This window comes from Pseudophryne corroboree, chromosome 5 (genome assembly GCF_028390025.1).
Source record: "Pseudophryne corroboree isolate aPseCor3 chromosome 5, aPseCor3.hap2, whole genome shotgun sequence".
NCBI lineage: Eukaryota > Metazoa > Chordata > Amphibia > Anura > Myobatrachidae > Pseudophryne > Pseudophryne corroboree.
Genome location: NC_086448.1, coordinates 677,405,486 through 677,426,267, shown reverse-complemented (window position 1 = coordinate 677,426,267; position 20,782 = coordinate 677,405,486). Strand labels below are relative to the sequence as shown.

The window sequence follows — 20,782 nt, the reverse complement described above, 5'->3', positions numbered from 1 at the left end:
ACTTTTTGAACATTTACATCATGAAAAGACAAAAAATGTTTTGATGTATATATTAACAAGCAGAAAATGAGATTATGCAATATCAACGATATGGTCTTGTATTACTGTATATTTGTACCAGCAGCAACAGGACAAAAGGAAGAAAAAAGAAAAAAGTAAAAGGAATACGTATATCTTCTCTTTTAGTCAAATCACTTTTCTGAGTGTGATAAGTGCATGGAGTTGTGGTTTTTTTAAAGTTGCAATTTACTATGTTTACTGGGATACATACAGTAGCTTTGCCTTCACCAATCACACAGTGTTCTGGGTATTCATTCAGTGTACCTTCTTAGTGACTTTAGAAAGTTTGATACATTTCCCCCAAAGAGTAGGAAAGTAGACAAGGGAAAAAGTACTGACCAATCAGCTTCTGCCTATCATTTTAGAGAATATACTTGATAATTGCTAGTAAGAAAATGATCTGTTTCTATGGCCAACTTCTCCACTCTCTAGGTTTGATATATTTACCCTTTAGTTGGCACACACAGGGGTATATGCAATTGCGGTCGAATTCCCGAAATTGTCGAATTTCGGGTCATTTTCGACCAAAAAAAAAATTCGCCTATGCAATTCAGTGCTTTCAGACCAAAAAACGGACTTTCAAAATTCGACTTTTTAAAATTCGAATTTTTGCAAATTCGACTTTTCTGCAATGATATAAGTGCTGCAATTCGACCAAAGCATATTCAATTCAAGTTTGGAAATTCGACAGCAGTGCTTTTAGACAGCAAATTCGTCATTTTCAATCCGCCACACTTTGGAGGGTGAAAACAAATAAAAAAAATTTAAACATGGTTTTTTTTGTGTTTTTTTTTTTGGGAATAGCAGATCTATTTATATTAGAAGGGATTAGGTACTTTTTTTTTTTTTTTGGAGGCACAAATATTATTTATAATTTTTTTTAAATATTATTATTATTATTATTATTTTTTTATTGCTGGAACGGTACAATCCGAAAAAAAAATTGCGTGGGGTCCCCCCTCCAAAGCATAACCAGCCTCGGGCTCTTCGAGCTGGTCCTGGTTCTAAAAATGCGGGGGGAAAATTGACAGGGGATCCCCCGTATTTTTAAAACCAGCACCGGGCTCTGCGCCTGGTGCCAAAAATACGGGGGACAAAAAGAGTAGGGGTCCCCCGTATTTTTAACACCAGCATCGGGCTCCACTAGCTGGACAGATAATGCCACAGCCGGGGGTCACTTTTATGCCGTGCCCTGCGGCCGTGGCATTAAATATCCAACTAGTCACCCCTGGCCGGGGTACCCTGGGGGAGTGGGGACCCCTTCAATCAAGGGGTCCCCCCCCCCAGCCACCCAAGGGCCAGGGGTGAAGCCCGAGGCTGTCCCCCCCCCCCATCCAATGGGCTGCGGATGGGAGGGCTGATAGCCTTTTGTGATAATTAAAAGATATTTTTTTCCAGTAGTACTACAAGTCCCAGCAAGCCTCCCCCGCAAGCTGGTACTTGGAGAACCACAAGTACCAGCATGCGGGAGAAAAACGGGCCCGCTGGTACCTGTAGTACTACTGGAAAAAAAATACCCAAATAAAAACAGGACACACACACCGTGAAAGTAAAACTTTATTTCTTACGTCGACACACACATACTTACCTATGTTCACACGCCGACATCGGTCCTCTTCTCCATGTAGAATCCAGGGGTACCTGAAAAAAAAGATCAATATACTCACCTCAGCCATGGTCCAGAGATACATCCACGTACTTGTAGAAAATAACAAACCGCAAATACCCGACCAAACGGACTGAAAGGGGTCCCATGCTGACACATGGGACCCCTATCCCCGAATGCAGAGAGACCTGTCAGTGACAGCTGTCACAGAAAGGTCTCTATAGCCAATCAGGAAGCGCAACTTCGTTGCGCTCATCTGATTGGCTCTGTGCGTCTGAGCAGACAGCGCATCGCACAGCCCAGTCCATTATATTCAATGGTGGGAACTTAGCGGCTAGCGGTGAGGTCACCCGCCGGTCAGCGGCTGACCGGCGGGTGACCCCCCCGCTAGCCGCTAAGTTCCCACCATTGAAAGTAATGGAGCGGCTTTGCGATGCGCTGTCACATCACAGACAGCGCACAGCCAATCAGATGAGCGCCACGGAAGTAGCGCTTCCTGATTGGCTGAAGGGACTTCAGTGACAGGAGTCACGTGATGTCCCGGCATTCGGGAGAAAGGGGTCTGATGTGAAAGCATTGGACCCCTTTCTAGTCCGGTATGGATCGGTGTTCGTTTTTTTGTTTTGCCAAGTACGTGGATTATCTCTGGACCTGGATGTACCTCTGGACGCTGGAAGGTGAGTATAATTTTTTCACAGGTACCTCGGATCGTCGGAGACCGTGGCAGTCGGCGTGTCAACATAGGTAAGTATGTGTGTGTCGGCGTATGAAATAAAGTTTTACTTTCACGGTGTGTGTGTCCTGTTTTTATTTGGGTATTTTTTTCCCAGTAGTACTACAGGTACCAGCGGGCCCGTTTTTCTCCCGCATGCTGGTACTTGTGGTTCTCCAAGTACCAGCTTGCGGGGGAGGCTTGCTGGGACTTGTAGTACTAATGGAAAAAACAATATCTTTTTTTATTATCACAAAAGGCTATCAGCCCCCCCATCCGCAGCCCATTGGATGGGGGGGGGGGCAGCCTCGGGCTTCACCCCTGGCCCTTGGGTGGCTGGGGGGGGGGACCCCTTGATTGTAGGGGTCCCCACTCCCCCAGGGTACCCCGGCCAGGGGTGACTAGTTGGGTCGTTAATGCCACGGCCGCAGGGCACGGCATAAAAGTGACCCCCGGCTGTGGCATTATCTGTCCAGCTAGTGGAGCCCGATGCTGGTGTTAAAAATACGGGGGACCCCTACTCTTTTTGTCCCCCGTATTTTTGGCACCAGCACCAGGCGCAGAGCCCGGTGCTGGTTTTAAAAATACGGGGGATCCCTGCCCAATTTTTCCCCTGCATTTTTAGAACCAGGACCAGCTCGAAGAGCCCGAGGCTGGTTATGCTTTGGAGGGGGGACCCCACGCCATTTTTTCCCCCGGGTTTTTCCCGTTTTTTAAAATCGCGGCAAAATCCGCCAAACCGGCCGATTTTCGCCCGCGATTCTGGCGAATCCGTTTTTCATTGAATATGGTGAATTCCGGAAGCCACCTTCCGGAATTCACCTGGCGAATTTAGTCGAATTAAAAAACGGCGAAAAATTGCCGCGATTCGCCGTGAATTGCATATACCCCACAGTATGTAGGGCAGGATCTGCCAGAAATACCATGCTGGGGCCTGGGATAGAACCTTCAATTTAAACATTTAATAACCCTTTAGTATACTATTACTCACCAGCCATTAATCGTGGATTCGTCCTGGGGGTGCAAAGTTTGTTCCCACAGCTTCACTTTTACGTTCAAGGCATCACAGATCTGCAAGAACAAAACATATATATAATTTTGAAGGGTCAACAAATGTGTTAAGCATCTATCAAATAGCATTTTGTGAAATATAGATCATAAAGAAAATAAGAATTTACTTACCGATAATTCTATTTCTCGGAGTCCGTAGTGGATGCTGGGGTTCCTGAAAGGACCATGGGGAATAGCGGCTCCGCAGGAGACAGGGCACAAAAAAGTAAAGCTTTACTAGGTCAGGTGGTGTGCACTGGCTCCTCCCCCTATGACCCTCCTCCAGACTCCAGTTAGGTACTGTGCCCGGACGAGCATACACAATAAGGGAGGCATTTTGAATCCCGGGTAAGACTCATACCAGCCACACCAATCACACCGTACAACTTGTGATCTAAACCCAGTTAACAGTATGACAACAGAAAGGGCCTCTTAAAGATGGCTCCTTAACAATAACCCGAATTAGTTAACAATAACTATGTACAAGTATTGCAGATAATCCGCACTTGGGATGGGCGCCCAGCATCCACTACGGACTCCGAGAAATAGAATTATCGGTAAGTAAATTCTTATTTTCTCTATCGTCCTAAGTGGATGCTGGGGTTCCTGAAAGGACCATGGGGATTATACCAAAGCTCCCAAACGGGCGGGAGAGTGCGGATGACTCTGCAGCACCGAATGAGAGAACTCCAGGTCCTCCTTTGCCAGGGTATCAAATTTGTAAAATTTTACAAACGTGTTCTCCCCCGACCACGTAGCTGCTCGGCAGAGTTGTAATGCCGAGACCCCTCGGGCAGCCGCCCAAGATGAGCCCACCTTCCTTGTGTAGTGGGCTTTTACAGTTTTAGGCTGTGGCAGGCCTGCCACAGAATGTGCAAGTTGAATTGTGTTACAAATCCAACGAGCAATCGACTGCTTAGAAGCAGGTGCGCCCAACTTGTTGGGTGCATACAATATAAACAGCGAGTCAGATTTTCTGACTCCAGCCGTCCTTGCAATGTATATTTTTAAGGCTCTGACAACGTCCAACAACTTGGAATCCTCCAAGTCGCTAGTGGCCGCAGGTACCACAATAGGTTGGTTCAGATGAAATGCTGATACCACTTTAGGGAGAAAATGCGGACGAGTCCGCAGTTCTGCCCTATCCGAATGGAAGATTAGATAAGGACTTTTATAAGATAAAGCCGCCAATTCAGATACTCTCCTGGCAGAGGCCAGGGCTAGTAACATAGTCACTTTCAATGTGAGATATTTCAAATCCACCTTTTTCAATGGTTCAAACCAATGGGATTTGAGGAAATCTAAAACTACATTTAGATCCCACGGTGCCACCGGAGGCACCACAGGAGGCTGTATATGCAGTACTCCCTTGACAAAAGTCTGGACCTCAGGGACAGAGGCCAATTCTTTTTGGAAGAATATTGACAGGGCCGAAATTTGAACCTTAATGGATCCCAATTTGAGACCCATAGATAATCCTGATTGCAGGAAATGTAGGAAACGACCCAGTTGGAATTCCTCCGTCGGAACCCTCCGATCCTCGCACCACGCTACATATTTTCGCCAAATGCGGTGATAATGTTTCACGGTGACTTCCTTCCGTGCCTTAATCAAGGTAGGAATGACTTCTTCTGGAATGCCTTTCCCTTTTAGGATCTGGCGTTCAACCGCCATGCCGTCAAACGCAGCCGCGGTAAGTCTTGAAAAAGACAGGGACCCTGCTGTAGCAGGTCCCTTCTCAGAGGTAGAGGCCACGGTTCGTCCGTGAGCATCTCTTGAAGTTCCGGATACCAAGTCCTTCTCGGCCAATCCGGAACCACTAGTATTGTTCTTACTCTTCTTTGCCGTATGATCTTCAATACCTTTGGTATGAGCGGCAGAGGAGGAAACACATACACTGACTGGTACACCCAAGGAGTTACCAGTGCGTCCACAGCTATTGCCTGTGGATCTCTTGACCTGGCGCAATATTTGTCCAGTTTCTTGTTGAGGCGAGACGCCATCATGTCTACAATTGGTCTTTCCCAACGGTCTATTAACATGTTGAAGACTTCTGGATGTAGACCCCACTCTCCCGGATGAAGATCGTGTCTGCTGAGGAAGTCTGCTTCCCAGTTGTCCACGCCCGGGATGAACACTGCTGACAGTGCTATCACGTGATTCTCCGCCCAGCGAAGAATCTTGGCAGCTTCTGCCATTGCACTCCTGCTTCTTGTGCCGCCCTGCCTGTTTACATGGGCGACCGCCGTGATGTTGTCCGACTGAATCAACACCGGCTTTCCTTGCAGGAGAAGTTCCGCCTGGCTTAGAGCATTGTAGATTGCTCTTAGTTCCAGAATGTTTATGTGAAGAGACTTTTCCAGACTCGTCCATACTCCCTGGAAGTTTCTTCCTTGTGTGACTGCTCCCCAGCCTCTCAGGCTGGCGTCCGTGGTCACCAGGATCCAATCCTGAATGCCGAATCTGCGGCCTTCTAATAGGTGAGCCTTCTGCAACCACCACAGAAGTGACACCCTTGTCTTTGGTGACAGGGTTATTCGCAGGTGCATCTGCAGATGCGACCCTGACCATTTGTCCAACAGATCCCTTTGGAATATTCTTGCATGGAATCTGCCGAATGGAATTGCTTCGTAAGAAGCCACCATTTTTCCCAGGACTCTTGTGCATTGATGTACTGACACTTTTCCTGGTTTTAGGAGGTTCCTGACCAGATCGGATAACTCCTTGGCTTTTTCCTCTGGAAGGAAAACCTTTTTCTGAACCGTGTCCAGAATCATTCCTAGGAACAGCAGACGAGTTGTCGGGATTAAATGGGATTTTGGAATATTCAGAATCCACCCGTGTTGTCTTAGCACCTCTTGAGATAGTGCTAAAGCTGTCTCCAGCTGTTCTCTGGACCTTGCCCTTATTAGGAGATCGTCCAAGTATGGGATAACTAATACGCCTTTTCTTCGAAGAAGAATCATCATCTCGGCCATTACCTTGGTAAAGACCCGAGGCGCCGTGGACAATCCGAACGGCAGCGTCTGAAACTGATAGTGACAGTTTTGAACAATGAACCTGAGGTACCCCTGGTGTGCGGGGTAAATCGGAACGTGTAGATACGCATCCTTGATGTCCAAGGATACCATAAAGTCCCCTTCTTCCAGGTTCGCTATCACTGCTCTGAGTGACTCCATCTTGAACTTGAACTTTTTTATGTAGAGGTTCAAGGACTTCAGATTTAGAATAGGCCTTACCGAGCCATCCGGCTTCGGTACCACAAATAGAGTGGAATAATACCCCTTTCCTTGTTGTAATAGGGGTACTTTGACTATCACCTGCTGAGCGTACAGCTTGTGAATGGCTTCCAACACCCTCTCCCTTTCGGAAGAGACGGTTGGTAAGGCAGACTTCAGGAAACGATGAGGAGGATCCGTCTCTAATTCCAACCTGTACCCCTGAGATATTATCTGCAGGATCCAGGGGTCTACCTGCGAGTGAGCCCACTGCGCGCTGTAATTTTTGAGACGGCCCCCCACTGTCCCCGAGTCCGCTTGAGAGGCCCCAGCGTCATGCTGAGGTTTTTGCAGGAGCCGGGGAGGGCTTCTGTTCCTGGGAAGGAGCTGCCTGTTGGTGTCTCTTCCCTCTTCCTCTGCCTCGTGGCAGGTACGACAAGCCCTTTGCTCTCTTATTTTTGTAGGAGCGAAAAGGCTGTGGTTGAAAGGTCGGTGCCTTTCTCTGTTGGGGAGTGACTTGAGGTAAAAAAGTGGATTTCCCGGCAGTAGCCGTGGCCACCAAGTCTGATAGACCAACTCCAAATAACTCCTCCCCTTTATACGGCAAAACCTCCATGTGACGTTTTGAATCCGCATCGCCTGTCCACTGTCGTGTCCATAAGGCTCTTCTGGCTGAAATGGACATAGCACTCACCCGAGATGCCAGTGTGCAAATATCCCTCTGTGCATCACGCATATAGATAAATGCATCCTTTATTTGTTCTAACGACAGTAAAACATTGTCCCTATCTAGGGTATCAATATTTTCAATCAGGGATTCTGACCAAACTACTCCAGCACTGCACATCCAGGCAGTTGCTATAGCTGGTCGTAGTATAACACCTGCATGTGTGTATATATTCTTTTGAATAACTTCCATCTTTCTATCTGATGGATCCTTAAGTGCGGCCGTCTCAGGAGAGGGTAACGCCACTTGTTTGGATAAGCGTGTGAGCGCCTTGTCCACCTTAGGGGGTGTTTCCCAGCGCGCCCTAACCTCTGGCGGGAAAGGGTATAATGCCAATAACTTTTTTGAAATTATCAACTTTTTATCAGGAGCAACCCACGCTTCATCACACACGTCATTTAATTCTTCTGATTCAGGAAAAACTGTTTGTAGTTTTTTCACACCATACATAATACCCTGTTTTACGGTATCTGTAGTATCAGCTAAATGTAACGTCTCCTTCATTGCCAAAATCATATAACGTGTGGCCCTACTGGAAAATACGTTTGAATTTCTACCGTCGTCACTGGAATCAGTGCCCGTGTCTGGGTCTGTGTCGACCGACTGAGGCAAAGGGCGTTTTACAGCCCCTGACGGTGTTTGAGGCGCCTGGACAGGCATTAATTGATTGTCCGGCCGCCTCATGTCCTCAACTGACTGTTTAAGGGAAGATAAACCATCACGTAATTCCACAAATAAAGGCATCCATTCTGGTGTCGACCCCCTGGGGGGTGACATCTGCATATTTGGCAATTGCTCCGCCTCCACACCAATATCGTCCTCATACATGTCGACACCACGTACCGACACACACCGCAAACTCACAGGGAATGCTCTAATGAAGACAGGACCCACTAGCCCTTTTGGGGAGACAGAGGGAGAGTCTGCCAGCACACACCACAAAGCGCTATATATACAAGGGATATCCTTATATTAAGTGCTCCCTTATAGCTGCTTTAATATATATATATATAGCCATTAATGTGCCCCCCCTCTCTGTTTTACCCTGTTTTTGTAGTGCAGTGCAGGGGAGAGACCTGGGAGCCGTTCTGACCAGCGGAGCTGTGACAGAAAATGGCGCCGTGTGCTGAGGAGATAGGCCCCGCCCCTTTTTCGGCGGGTTCTTCTCCCGCTATTTTTCCAGTCAGGCAGGGGTTAAATATCTCCATATAGCCCCTATGGGCTATATGTGAGGTATTTTTAGCCTTGTATAAGGTTTATATTTGCCTCTCAGAGCGCCCCCCCCCAGCGCTCTGCACCCTCAGTGACTGCCCAGTGAAGTGTGCTGAGAGGAAAATGGCGCACAGCTGCAGTGCTGTGCGCTACCTTATGAAGACTGAGGAGTCTTCAGCCGCCGGTTTCCGGACCTCTTCACGCTTCAGCATCTGCAAGGGGGTCGGCGGCGCGGCTCCGGGACCGGACTCCACGGCTGGGCCTGTGTTCGATCCCTCTGGAGCTAATGGTGTCCAGTAGCCAAGCAGCAAATCCACTCTGCATGCAGGTGAGTTTACTACTTTCCCCCTAAGTCCCACGTTGCAGTGATCCTGTTGCCAGCAGGACTCACTGTAAAGAAAAAAACCTAAACTAAACTTTCTCTAAGCAGCTCTTTAGGAGAGCCACCTAGATTGCACCCTTCTCGTTCGGGCACAAAATCTAACTGGAGTCTGGAGGAGGGTCATAGGGGGAGGAGCCAGTGCACACCACCTGACCTAGTAAAGCTTTACTTTTTTGTGCCCCGTCTCCTGCGGAGCCGCTATTCCCCATGGTCCTTTCAGGAACCCCAGCATCCACTTAGGACGATAGAGAAAGACAAAATTATCCCCCTAATGTCCCCATTGCCTAGCAGAAATGTCAACCTGGTTAGAACCCTTAATTAATATAATCCGCTATAATACATGTACTTTTGATGTTGGGTTTTCATCACCTGAGAGCTGACAAAGTTGCCTTGACATCCCTTCCACCCCAACTGCACTTTACAATAGGGAGCGGTGGTAGAGAACATTCAGACAATGGGGGTCATTCCGAGTTGTTCGCTCGTTGCCGATTTTCGCAACGGAGCGATTAAGGCAAAAATGCGCATGCGCATGGTACGCAGCGCGCATGCGCTAAGTATTTTAGCACAAAACTTAGTAGATTTACTCACGTACGAACAAAGAATTTCCATCGTTGAAGTGATCGCAGTGTGATTGATAGGAAGTGGGTGTTTCTGGGCGGAAACTGACCGTTTTCTGGGAGTGTGCGGAAAAACGCAGGCGTGCCAGGATAAAACGCGGGAGTTTCTGGAGAAACGGGGGAGTGGTTGGCCGAACGCAGGGCGTGTTTGTGACGTCAAACCAGGAACGAAACGGGCTGAGCTGATCGCAGTGTAGGAGTAAGTCTCGAGCTACTCAGAAACTGCTAAGAATTATTTAATCGCAATTCTGCTAATCTTTCGTTCGCAATTCTGCTAAACTAAGATACACACCCAGAGGGCGGCGGCCTAGCGTGTGCAATGCTGCTAAAAGCAGCTAGCGAGCGAACAACTCGGAATGAGGGCCAATGTCCAATAATAGTCCACACTAAAAGCAGGAACTCCTGCAGGTGTCTTTAGACTGGAAAACAAATGTCCTTAGCACTCCAATATGGACCCATAATAGTGGTCACTAAAGTAACCCATAAGCTGTAAGGGTTCTGCGTGTGGCAAAAAGCTACTACTTCGGCAATTCAAGTCTACTTCCCACCCTAAAAATGGCTTAGGAACCCTAGACAATTTAAGATTAAGTTCCAGTTCATGCATTTGTTTTTCCTCCAATCCAAAGACAACAAAAAAAGCAAAATGTATCCGTCCCACAGTCTACTGCTTTCTTCCATACAGTACATCTAAGCATTTTTCTTTTGTTACATTCTTCTCAAAAGAGCCAAGCTAGCACAGAATATTTGAAATGATAAAACCACATAAAATAGGTGTTGTATCTCAAATATCACTGTTCTTGTTCATTTACTCCCAAAAAATGCTGGCTGTAAGAAATACTGTTATATACTGTTACTAAAATAAACAAAATAAGTAACGACAACGTCCCTGGTCAAGATAAATTTTAGTTGAAAAAATAAAAACGTAGTCTTCCAATACGTTACCAACACAAGAATGAATTTCTAGAGCTGCAAATTACTACACTAGTCACTAAAGAGTAGCCTGTGTACTCAAACAACCTGAAATATAAGCCAACTGTAGCAAGCATAGAAACCGCATTGCCCAGCATTATACTGGCAGAGCCTCAAGGTGTAATTGTTCTACAGTCAAGTAAGACCCCTCCAGTCACATGATGGACATTGTTATATATGAATTTGCAGGAGAATAGAATGGTAACTAGCACACATTCACATAATGGGATAGGTGTTCTCCTTCCTGTAATGAGTGTCTGTCTTATTCACAAACAAACCTGCTTTACTTTGATTTTTAAATAGAGCTTTACTTAACATTTAGTTTAGTAATTTATGGCTGCATTAACCTGTGGAGTACCACAATGATTAAAATGTGAAGGCCAACCATTAGCACTGAGTATGTACACAGCACCCGGGGCAGATTATCATTTAAGAACCAATCAGATCTGACCCGGCCTGCTGCGCAACATTTGGCGGAAACCATGAACACTGATCAAGCACAATGTGTACAGGATCTGTCCGTCAGGGATGCAATCACGTTTCCGGCTGTTGGGATCCTAGCGATCAGAATACCGATGCCAGATAGTTCATTTAAAATACATCACCTTTGACGAGCTTTAGGACAGTGGTTTCCAAACTTTTTTGAATCACGGCGCCCTAGAATATCAGATTTTTTTTCACGGCACCCCCTAGGCCAAAAATTTCTTATTGAGAAATTTAGAAAGAAATATTACATTAAGTAGATCGCGTTTATATGTCATCCTTAGGGTCAGTTGTGGGGTGAGGGACAAGATTTGCTTCTGTTTGGCCACATATTTTATGACTGGCAGCCACCGGCGCTGGTTTTGCCTATTATATTGACCATGAATAATTTGAATTGGTCCTGGACCACCAACCCAGGGCACCCCTGCAAGTGTCCCGAGGCACCCCAGGGAGCCACGGCACACAGTTTGGGAACCTCTGCTTTAGGACATACAGTATAATCAGATAGGAACTACAATCGAGTAGTTTATACACTGGAAATATGATACCATTAAGATCATTTTATCTCTTACAACATCGCGGAATGTGAGTAAAATCTTTCAGCTGTACAGTAGCTCTAGTCTGCGTCACACTACTTGCAAGTTGCCACTCCATACAAAATTGACAATTATTTGTTGGTTTGGTTGCTGCGTGCTAACACAGTATACAGGGATGTAAATCACATTATAATGAGAAGACTTGGAAAGCAGATAAGCAAGATGCTCCACTACTGTAACTAGAACACCCATTTGCAGCAGAGGAGATTACTGTATGTTGTCATTTTGCACCTTTATGGCAGGTACACTGCTGCACTCAGTCATCAATATACTTATAGCTATTCAGAGGATGACATATTACATTTTATAAGGCACCACAAGTTAAAGCACCGTACATGCGGCAGACATTAGAACAATACAGGGTACACAGAACTTAACATTACAGTAACTGAAAAGCTAAAACAGAGCACAGGTAACAATTAGCGCCACAGTTCTCAGTACACAATACAGCTGAGATGTAAGGAAGCAAAGGAGTCGTTGGCATACTACTGGGAGGCAGGCAGCAGTAACGAGAGGAGATGCGATTATAGACAGTCACTGAATAGGAGAGAGCAGTAACTGAAGTGAGAGAAGAGGGTTGTGAGAACAGAAGGGAAGAGGGACCTGTTCCAAGGATATTACAATCTAGGGGGAGGAGGGGAGACAGACAGGTGGCATGAGGCGCAAGCAAGCGGAAGGTGGCCTGATAGCAGGAAGTAAGCGAGGCAGAGACGGCCAAGACATGAGGCAGGGGGTTGGAGAGCAGCCTTGAGACTGGGTTATGTCTTTGATGAACAGGTGGGTTCTCAGTGCCAGTTTGAAGCTTTGCAAGGTTGTGGGGAGAGTCAAATAGAGCAAGGGAGCTCATTCCAGTGAAGGGGGCAGTGTGATCAAAATCTAGGATTCGCGTGTGGGATATGCAGTGACCAGGGTAGAGGAGAGGCGATGGTCACTGGCCAACCGGAGAGGCGGGAGGGAGTATGTAGGGAGATGAGGTTAAAGATGTAGGGATCAGCGGAGTTAGATATATGAGCATTTACTAAATCTTATTTGTTTTTACAGTTAGGTGAGAGGCGCAAATATTAATATTAAGTATCCCCCAGATGTACTATAGAGGGATTGCAGCAGATATCTCCAGTATGTGACGCAGTCCCTACATTTTCATCCACAAATGCAGCCATTGGTTTCTATGGGGGCTACTGTGTTGCTTTGCATTCCAGAGCTTGGCCCCCAAATAAAGTAATACAATATCCAGATGGCATTAGCCTAAATGACCCTAATAAGTCACAATATTTACATAGAGGGGTCTTTCTCTGTCGCCAGCCAGTGACGCAAGTGCTAGCAGACAGCTACAGAGGATCTGAAACAACAAGAATGTGATGGCTTTACGCTATCATACTGCTTCCAGCTCTTTGCTGGGATGGGCACTTCTCGGAGCCCGTCTCCGGCAAGAGAAACGTGTGAAAATTTTCATTTGTTGCAAATTTACCACAAAAAATAATATGCCCCGAAATAATTTCATAATAATTTAATACCCCTTTTCCACTAGCGTAGCACGGGTCGCAGCCGTGTCGTCTGACACGGCTGCGACCCGTGCTACAGCCCCCTGCAGACAGCGCTCACCAACCCGGCAATTGCCGGGTTGGTGACGCGCTAGTGACGCGGCAGGGGCGGCGCTGGGAGATCACATGATCTCCCAGCGCCGCCCTCCCTATGCACTGTGAATCGGAGCCGTGTCGCCTCGACACGGCTCCCGTTCACACTAGACAGCTAGCCGATTTGAACACGTGTTCAACCCGGCTAGCTACCAGGGTAGGATTCCCGGATCACTTGATCCGGGAATTTGCCGGGGGACCCGTTTCCACTAGGGAAAAACACGGGTAAATGCGCGCCCGAGCGCATTTACCCGTGATTAAAAGAGCTAGTGGAAAAGGGGTATTAGTAGGAAGGCTGCAATCTTCTAAATACACAGACTGCACATCAAATGTAGATCTATGAAACAAAAGATACACACACTCAGAGGCCACTGTACTATGTACTCCTGCACATACTGTAACTGCAGATATCTGTGTGCATGTACATATATATATATATATATACATACATACACACACACATATAATTATACACCAGATTACGTAAATTTTTTAATTCATAAAATGTATGTAGCTATGTATGTAAAATTAAACAAAAACAGAGCTTTAAAATAAAATGAACCATACCTAATGCTTCTATAGCATAAAAAAATATACCAGACACCTGTAGGTGTTGGAACCTGAAAATGGATGGATATTTGAATTTAGAACAAATTGTACTTTTTAATCAGGCCACTGTATATGGGTGGTCATTCAGAGTTGTTTGCTCGTTGCCGATTTTCGCTATGCTGTGATGTGTTGCTAATTGCGCATGCGCAAGGCACGCAGGGCGCATGCGCTTAGTTATTTAACTAAAAACTTAGCAGTTTTGCTGTGGATCCTGCGGCGCTTTTCAGTCGCACTGCTGATTGGTGAATGATTGACAGGAAAGGGGCGTTTCTGGGTGGTAACGGAGCGTGTTCCGGGAGTGTGCCCAAAAAACGCAGGCGTGTCAGGGAAAAACGCGGGAGTGTCTGGAAAAACGGGGGAGTGGCTGGCCGAACGCAGGGCGTGTTTGTGACGTCAAACCAGGAACTAAACGGACTGATCTGATCGCAATCTGTGAGTAGGTCTGGAGCTACTCAGAAACTGCAGGGAATTATTTAGTAGCAGTTCTGCTAATCTTTCGTTCGCTATTATGCTAAGCTAAGATACACTCCCAGAGGGCGGCGGCCTAGCGTGTGCAATGCTGCTAAAAGCAGCTAGCGAGCGAACAACTCCGAATGAGGGCCATGGTTCCATTACATTTCAGTCAATGCATCAGACCATTCAGGAGTTGGTAGTAATGCTTGGTAACTTTTCAGAGACAAAAAACAAACAAAACATTGGCTCTAACTCCTATAAGGAAAAAGTGTTAAATTAACCTGATTAGCGGAATTAAAAAAAAAAAAAAAAAATTTACATATTCAAGTAATTATCTAAAATTATTCTTTAATAGAGGCTATTTCTGGATCCATGAGTGCCTTTGGAGACCAGTTTCAAGTCTGGATTTCCATTCTATAATCAGAGTTTAAAGTACAGTTTACAGCCATCAAGGGATTTATTTAATCTGATTAAAAGCAAGTCTGCTCCAAAGTGCTAATGGTTCAGTTTTACTTACAAAGGCAGTGACTTACCATAATTCACTATAAATAATAAAATGGAAACTAATAACAGAACATTGTCGTTTACCAAGGACTACATATAATTTACTGGTAAAAACACCCCCAAAAAAGTAAATAAGGTGGAAGCAGCTAGCATTGCGCTATGTGATGACTACAAAAAACACGTAGCTCTAACCAAAGAGGGTGAAAATCACCTAGGAGAACCTGACTACATCCCAGTAATAGTATAGCACCAGTAATAATAATTATGATCTTTTATCTCTGAAGTATAAATTTGCAGTCACAAATAGCTGCAGCCAGTTCTCTTTGAAGTTACCTAGTTTCCGTAAAAACGGATTAATTACCAGAAAGTATTTTGCCTGTAGACAGGAGCATGACAGAGGAAACAAGTGGACACACAGCGGCGTACAGTCAGTGTTTTTCAAATACCTCAAATTTTTCTGCAAAGAAACAACAAAAATAAGAAGCTGCCCAAAGCAGCCAATCCGATTCTACCTATCATTTTATAGAATGTACTAAATAAATGATAGCTTGAAGGCGAATTTGGTTGCTATGGATAACACCTTACATACTGTAGTTACATAGTTAGTGAGGTTGAAAAGAGGCAAAATGCCAATCGGGTTCAACCTGTATTCTGTGTTAAGCTGTTCCTATTATAATGCACCTGCTGAAGTAAAGGTTTAGTACTAATTGACAACTATGATTCTTACCACTCCCACATATTTAATGTCAATATGTTAAATGCTATAGCCCTGGATACTTTTTCCAGTTAGAAATTTGTCCAATCCGTTTTTAAATGCATTTACAGAGTCTGCCATTATTACCTTCTCCGGCAGGGAGTTCCAAATCTTTACTGCCCTTACCGTGAAGAACCCTTTCCTACGTTGTGTACGGAATTCTCTCTCCTCTAGCCTCAGCGAGTGCCCACGTGTCCTATTCAGAGTCCTTTTAATAAACAAATCCCCTGCTAACTCCTTGTAATGACCCTTTACATATTTGAAGATATTAATATTGTCTCCTCTAAGACGCCTCTTTTCTAGTGTATATATATCTAACCTAGTAAGCCTTTCCTCGTCCTCCAGTGTCTCTAACCTGTTAATCAATTTAGTAGCTCACCTTTGAACTCCTTCTAGTTCCCCGATATTTTTATAATATGGTGCCCAAAATTGAACACAATATTCCAGGTGCGGACATACCAATTATTTGTACAGCGGCAGGATTACATCCTCGTCCCTTGTCTCAATGCCCCGTTTTATGCACGCAAGCACTTTACTTGCCTTCTTTGCATTTTGACATTGTGTACTGTTATTAAGCCTATTATCTATGAGCACCCCCAAATCTTTTTCCACCAGTTACCCCTATATTTTCCACCATTTACAGTGTAGGATGCAAGTGTGTTTTCTGTCCCAAAATGCATAACTTTGCATTTTCTATATTGAACCTCATTCTCCATTTAGACGCCCATGCTTCAAGTTTAAATAAGTCATTCTGTAGAGACTCCACGTCGCTTTCTGAATTAATTACCTTACACAATTTAATATCATCTGCAAAGATTGACACTGTGCTTTCCAGGCCTATTCCTAGAGCATTGATAAATTTATTGAACAGTAGCGGGCCAAGTATGGACCCTTGCGGTATTCCGCTGACCACTGGTGCCCAGCTGGAGAACATCCCGTTGACCACTACTCGTTGTACTCTGTTATCCAGCCAATTACTTATCCATGTACAAATAGTATATTCTAGGCCAAGTTCCCTTAATTTGATGATCTGTCTCCTGTGAGGCACTGTATCGAAGGCTTTTGCAAAATCTAAACACACCACATCCACTGCTTTTCCCTGGTCAAGATTATCGCTCACTCCTCGTATAAGCTAATTAAGTTAGTTTGACATGATCTGTCCCTTACAAATCCATGCTGACTTTTGCTAATAATCTTAGTAGCCTGCAGATAATCCTATATGCTATCCCTCAAAATACCTTAAAATATTTTACGCACTATAGAGGTTAAACTAACTGCTCTATAGTTACCAGGATTATTTTTAGTTCCTTTTTAAATAAAGGCACCATCTCAGCTCAGCTATGCGCCAATCCTTTGGTACCATGCCTGATCTAACTGAACTATGGAAAATCAAGTATAGGGGTTTTGCTAGCTGTGACCTAAGCTCCATAATAACCCTATGATGAAAACCATCTGGGCCTGGTGACTTATTAATCTTTATGTTGCTTAGTCTCTCCAGGACTACTTCCTCACTTAAACAAGCGTCAAGCCAAGAGAGTCACTACCTTCACTAGCGTTCTGCACTACTCTCACCGTCTGATCCCCCCTGGTGAATACTGAAGAAAAAAAATTGTTCAGTATTCAGTATTATCACGTATTATGACACGCACCCGCCCCGAAAATGCCAACAACACGCCCCCCCATGCCCCTGTTTACCCTTCGCCACCCCCGCAACAGACCACTACCCGCCCCCACCATTTGTTGTCAATCATACAGAGGCGTTCACAGTTAATGTTAACCATTGGCATTAACTGAGCTCCCACGTGCAGGATGGGACTTGCGCATATGATGCCTTGGTCAGGAATTGAACGACTGTCCTTTAGATTGTGAGGCAGTAATGCTAAGAACTATGCCAGCAGCACTGCCCATTGTCTAAACATAATAGAGGTCAATACAAAGTTTTGTCTTTCATGAGCTTTTTATGCCCTACGGTTCTGGAGATATTCACTGCGTTCAGAGGAAACAATGTTTCACCATAAGCATAGAGAGGGTTCTAGTAAATGCTCTGCTATTGAGAGCAGCAAATTCTTTGACTGGGTGTACACCGTGTATTGGATACCTTTGTTACAAGAAAGGTCTCTCTAGCTGGAGCAGTTAGATGCACTATTACAAGGTGATTGCCTACCACTGGACATATACACCCTGCTAAGTAAAAACACACAGACTAGTTGTAAACGCTGTACACTCAGAATCAGATAAAGGTCATACATTGTGCATGTTTATTACTTGCTTCTCATCCTCACACCTACATCTAAAACCTGTACTGCCTCAAAAACACTGCTCCTACTATCAGTGGGTACCATTTAGAAACAATGGTGCTTGACGTGGCCAAATTCTAAGCATCTGTCACATTCCATGTAATATCTACGGGATGTAGTATATCTACAGCACTTCAGTCACACTGCCAAATCACAGCAGTGTGACTGCTAAAACAAGCCTTGGCTGCCAAATCCTTATGTCATAGTGAGTGTTGGGGTCATTTTTACTGGAATGCTTATTACACAGGGTTGTGTTTTCCCATATTCAAACAACACGTTTATTGTTTTATTCTATTTAACATTTAAATGTATCTTTTCTTTTTCTCTCTCTCTCTCTATATATATTTATACTGTATATTGTTGTTATGAGACTATCTCATGTTATACAGCTGCTTGGTGAACACTCAGTAGCACCTAATTCGCTTATATACTGGTTATATAACTTAACATTTAATTGTTATTTACACTCATGACGTCAAATATTGCATGTGCCTTTATTTTTTTTAGACTAATAATAATTTTAATTTATATAGCGCTCTCTCTCCCCAATAGGACTCAAGGCGCTTGTTTTTAAATGTTGAATTTCAAGGCCTGGGTTTCTTTTACAGGTGAAGTGGGTGAGAAGGGTGTTCACAAAGGAAACAAATGCGTAAAGCAATTTAGCCACCCTTTTTTTTGTATAAATAAATCTCTCACTTATAATGTTTTGAAACTCATGTAGTCAAATACCCTCCCCCCTGCTTCCCTATCGATGGAACCAATTAAATTCTAATTTTGTTTCCAGCCCATTTTTATATATTCAAATAGATAAAGCACATAATTGTGCACAAGCCGTGAGTTAATGGATTTCCTGAAAACATCAATGCTAGTTTCAACATTGTGGGGAGTATTCAATTAGTGTCGTATTTTTGCCTAGGTGAAAAAAACTGCGGTTTTCGCATTTTTTTAGGGCAAATGGGGATTCGCCCTATGCAATAGCATGGCCTTTTTTTCGCCTAGGCGAAACATTCATCAGGAGCGAAAAACAAGTGGATCGGCGAATCCATGTATTTTCACACCTGCACTGGTGAAAACATGGGTTTTCAGTTTCAGCTGATTGTGGCATTTTTCGCCAATGCCTTTTCATAAAAAAAAAAGGATTAAAAAAGGCATTGGAGAAAAATGCCTTAAAAACGGGCGAAAACTGCCCACAATTGAATACGCAGGGGAGGGTAAATTAGATGAAATTGCCGGAGCTAATTGAATACCCCTCTGTATCTGTACTAGGGAGTAAGGGAGGAAGACTGGGAAAGATCACAAGTCAGATGGATCCACGTGGATACTACGTCAATAGTATGTGTCATTGAAATAAAAGGCAACATTAGAAACGGGGGGGGGGAATTTCATAACTAATCAACACCAGGCCAAGTCATTTTAAAGACACCACCTTGTCTGCTACGGTAAAGCACCAAGGCTTCTAAGTATATATTATATATATATGAAAATATGTGAAAAGGTGGTACTTAGAGCTACACCAAATGAGTGAAAATAAAGAGTCTTAGTCCAGAGACAGTGGTAATGTCCAATCCACACTCCCTCTGACAGGGTGGCAGCCGTAATCCAGGTGACCGGTGTTCAGTCAGTCTGTTTTGATGGATCTAGAAGGAAGGTTAAAACAGCGCCTACTAGTGCAGTATATTAGGATCCTTCAAATGAAAACCTCCACCAGTTCAATAACACCCTTAGAAAAACGCAAGTACCATCATGAGTGGAATTAACCACTTCATTAAATCGCACGCACTCCAAATAGGAATTCTCGAACTGGATAGATCTCTCCCTTCAGCTCCAGAACCTCATGGTACTTCTAATGCTCAATGATCCTCAGGAACAGAGACTGAACTGTATCTACTACACATCAGATAAGCTATTTTTACATTATTTTGATGTACGGGCATTTGCTTTGTTTTTTAATAATTAAACTGGTGTTAAAACTTTATTACACTATTTTGGCTATCTTCTTTATTTTCATTGGTGATCATTGAGCATTAGAAGTACCATGAGGTTCTGGAGCTGAAGGGAGAGATCTATCCAGTTCGGGAATTCCCATTTGGAGAGCGTGCAATTTAATGAAATGGTTAATTCCACTCATGATGGTACTTGCGTCTTTCTAAGGGTGTTATTGAACTGGTGGAGGTTTTCATTTGAAGGATCCTAATATATTGCACTAGTAGGCGCTGTTTTCACTATTATATATATATATATATATATATATATAAATATATAGCTCAAAAAAAATAAGAATTTACTTACCGATAATTCTATTTCTCGTAGTCCGTAGTGGATGCTGGGGACTCCGTCAGGACCATGGGGAATAGCGGCTCCGCAGGAGACAGGGCACAAAAGTAAAAGCTTTAGGATCAGGTGGTGTGCACTGGCTCCTCCCCCTATGACCCTCCTCCAAGCCTCAGTTAGGATACTGTGCCCGGACGAGCGTACACAATAAGGAAGGATTTTCAATCCCGGGTAAGACTCATACCAGCCACACCAATCACACTGTACAACCTGTGATCTGAACCCAGTTAACAGCATGATAACAGCGGAGCCTCTGAAAAGATGGCTCACAACAATAATAACCCGATTTTTGTAACAATAACTATGTACAAGTATTGCAGACAATCCGCACTTGGGATGGGCGCCCAGCATCCACTACGGACTACGAGAAATAGAATTATCGGTAAGTAAATTCTTATTTTCTCTAACGTCCTAAGTGGATGCTGGGGACTCCGTCAGGACCATGGGGATTATACCAAAGCTCCCAAACGGGCGGGAGAGTGCGGATGACTCTGCAGCACCGAGTGAGAGAACTCCAGGTCCTCCTCAGCCAGGGTGTGCCCCTGACCAAGTAGCAGCTCGGCAAAGT

General features: G+C 44.5%; 1 protein-coding gene across 2 annotated transcripts in view; it reads right to left on the bottom strand.

Moving 5' to 3' along the window:
- The window catches only part of FAM110B (family with sequence similarity 110 member B), a 248,462-nt gene that overhangs the window by 62,835 nt on the left and 164,845 nt on the right, over positions 1-20,782 (bottom strand). For both annotated transcript variants that reach the window (XM_063923755.1, XM_063923756.1), the window contains one exon: positions 3,370-3,449. The gene's annotated coding sequence lies outside the window, so the exon portion shown is untranslated. The remainder of the gene's footprint in view (positions 1-3,369; positions 3,450-20,782) is intronic.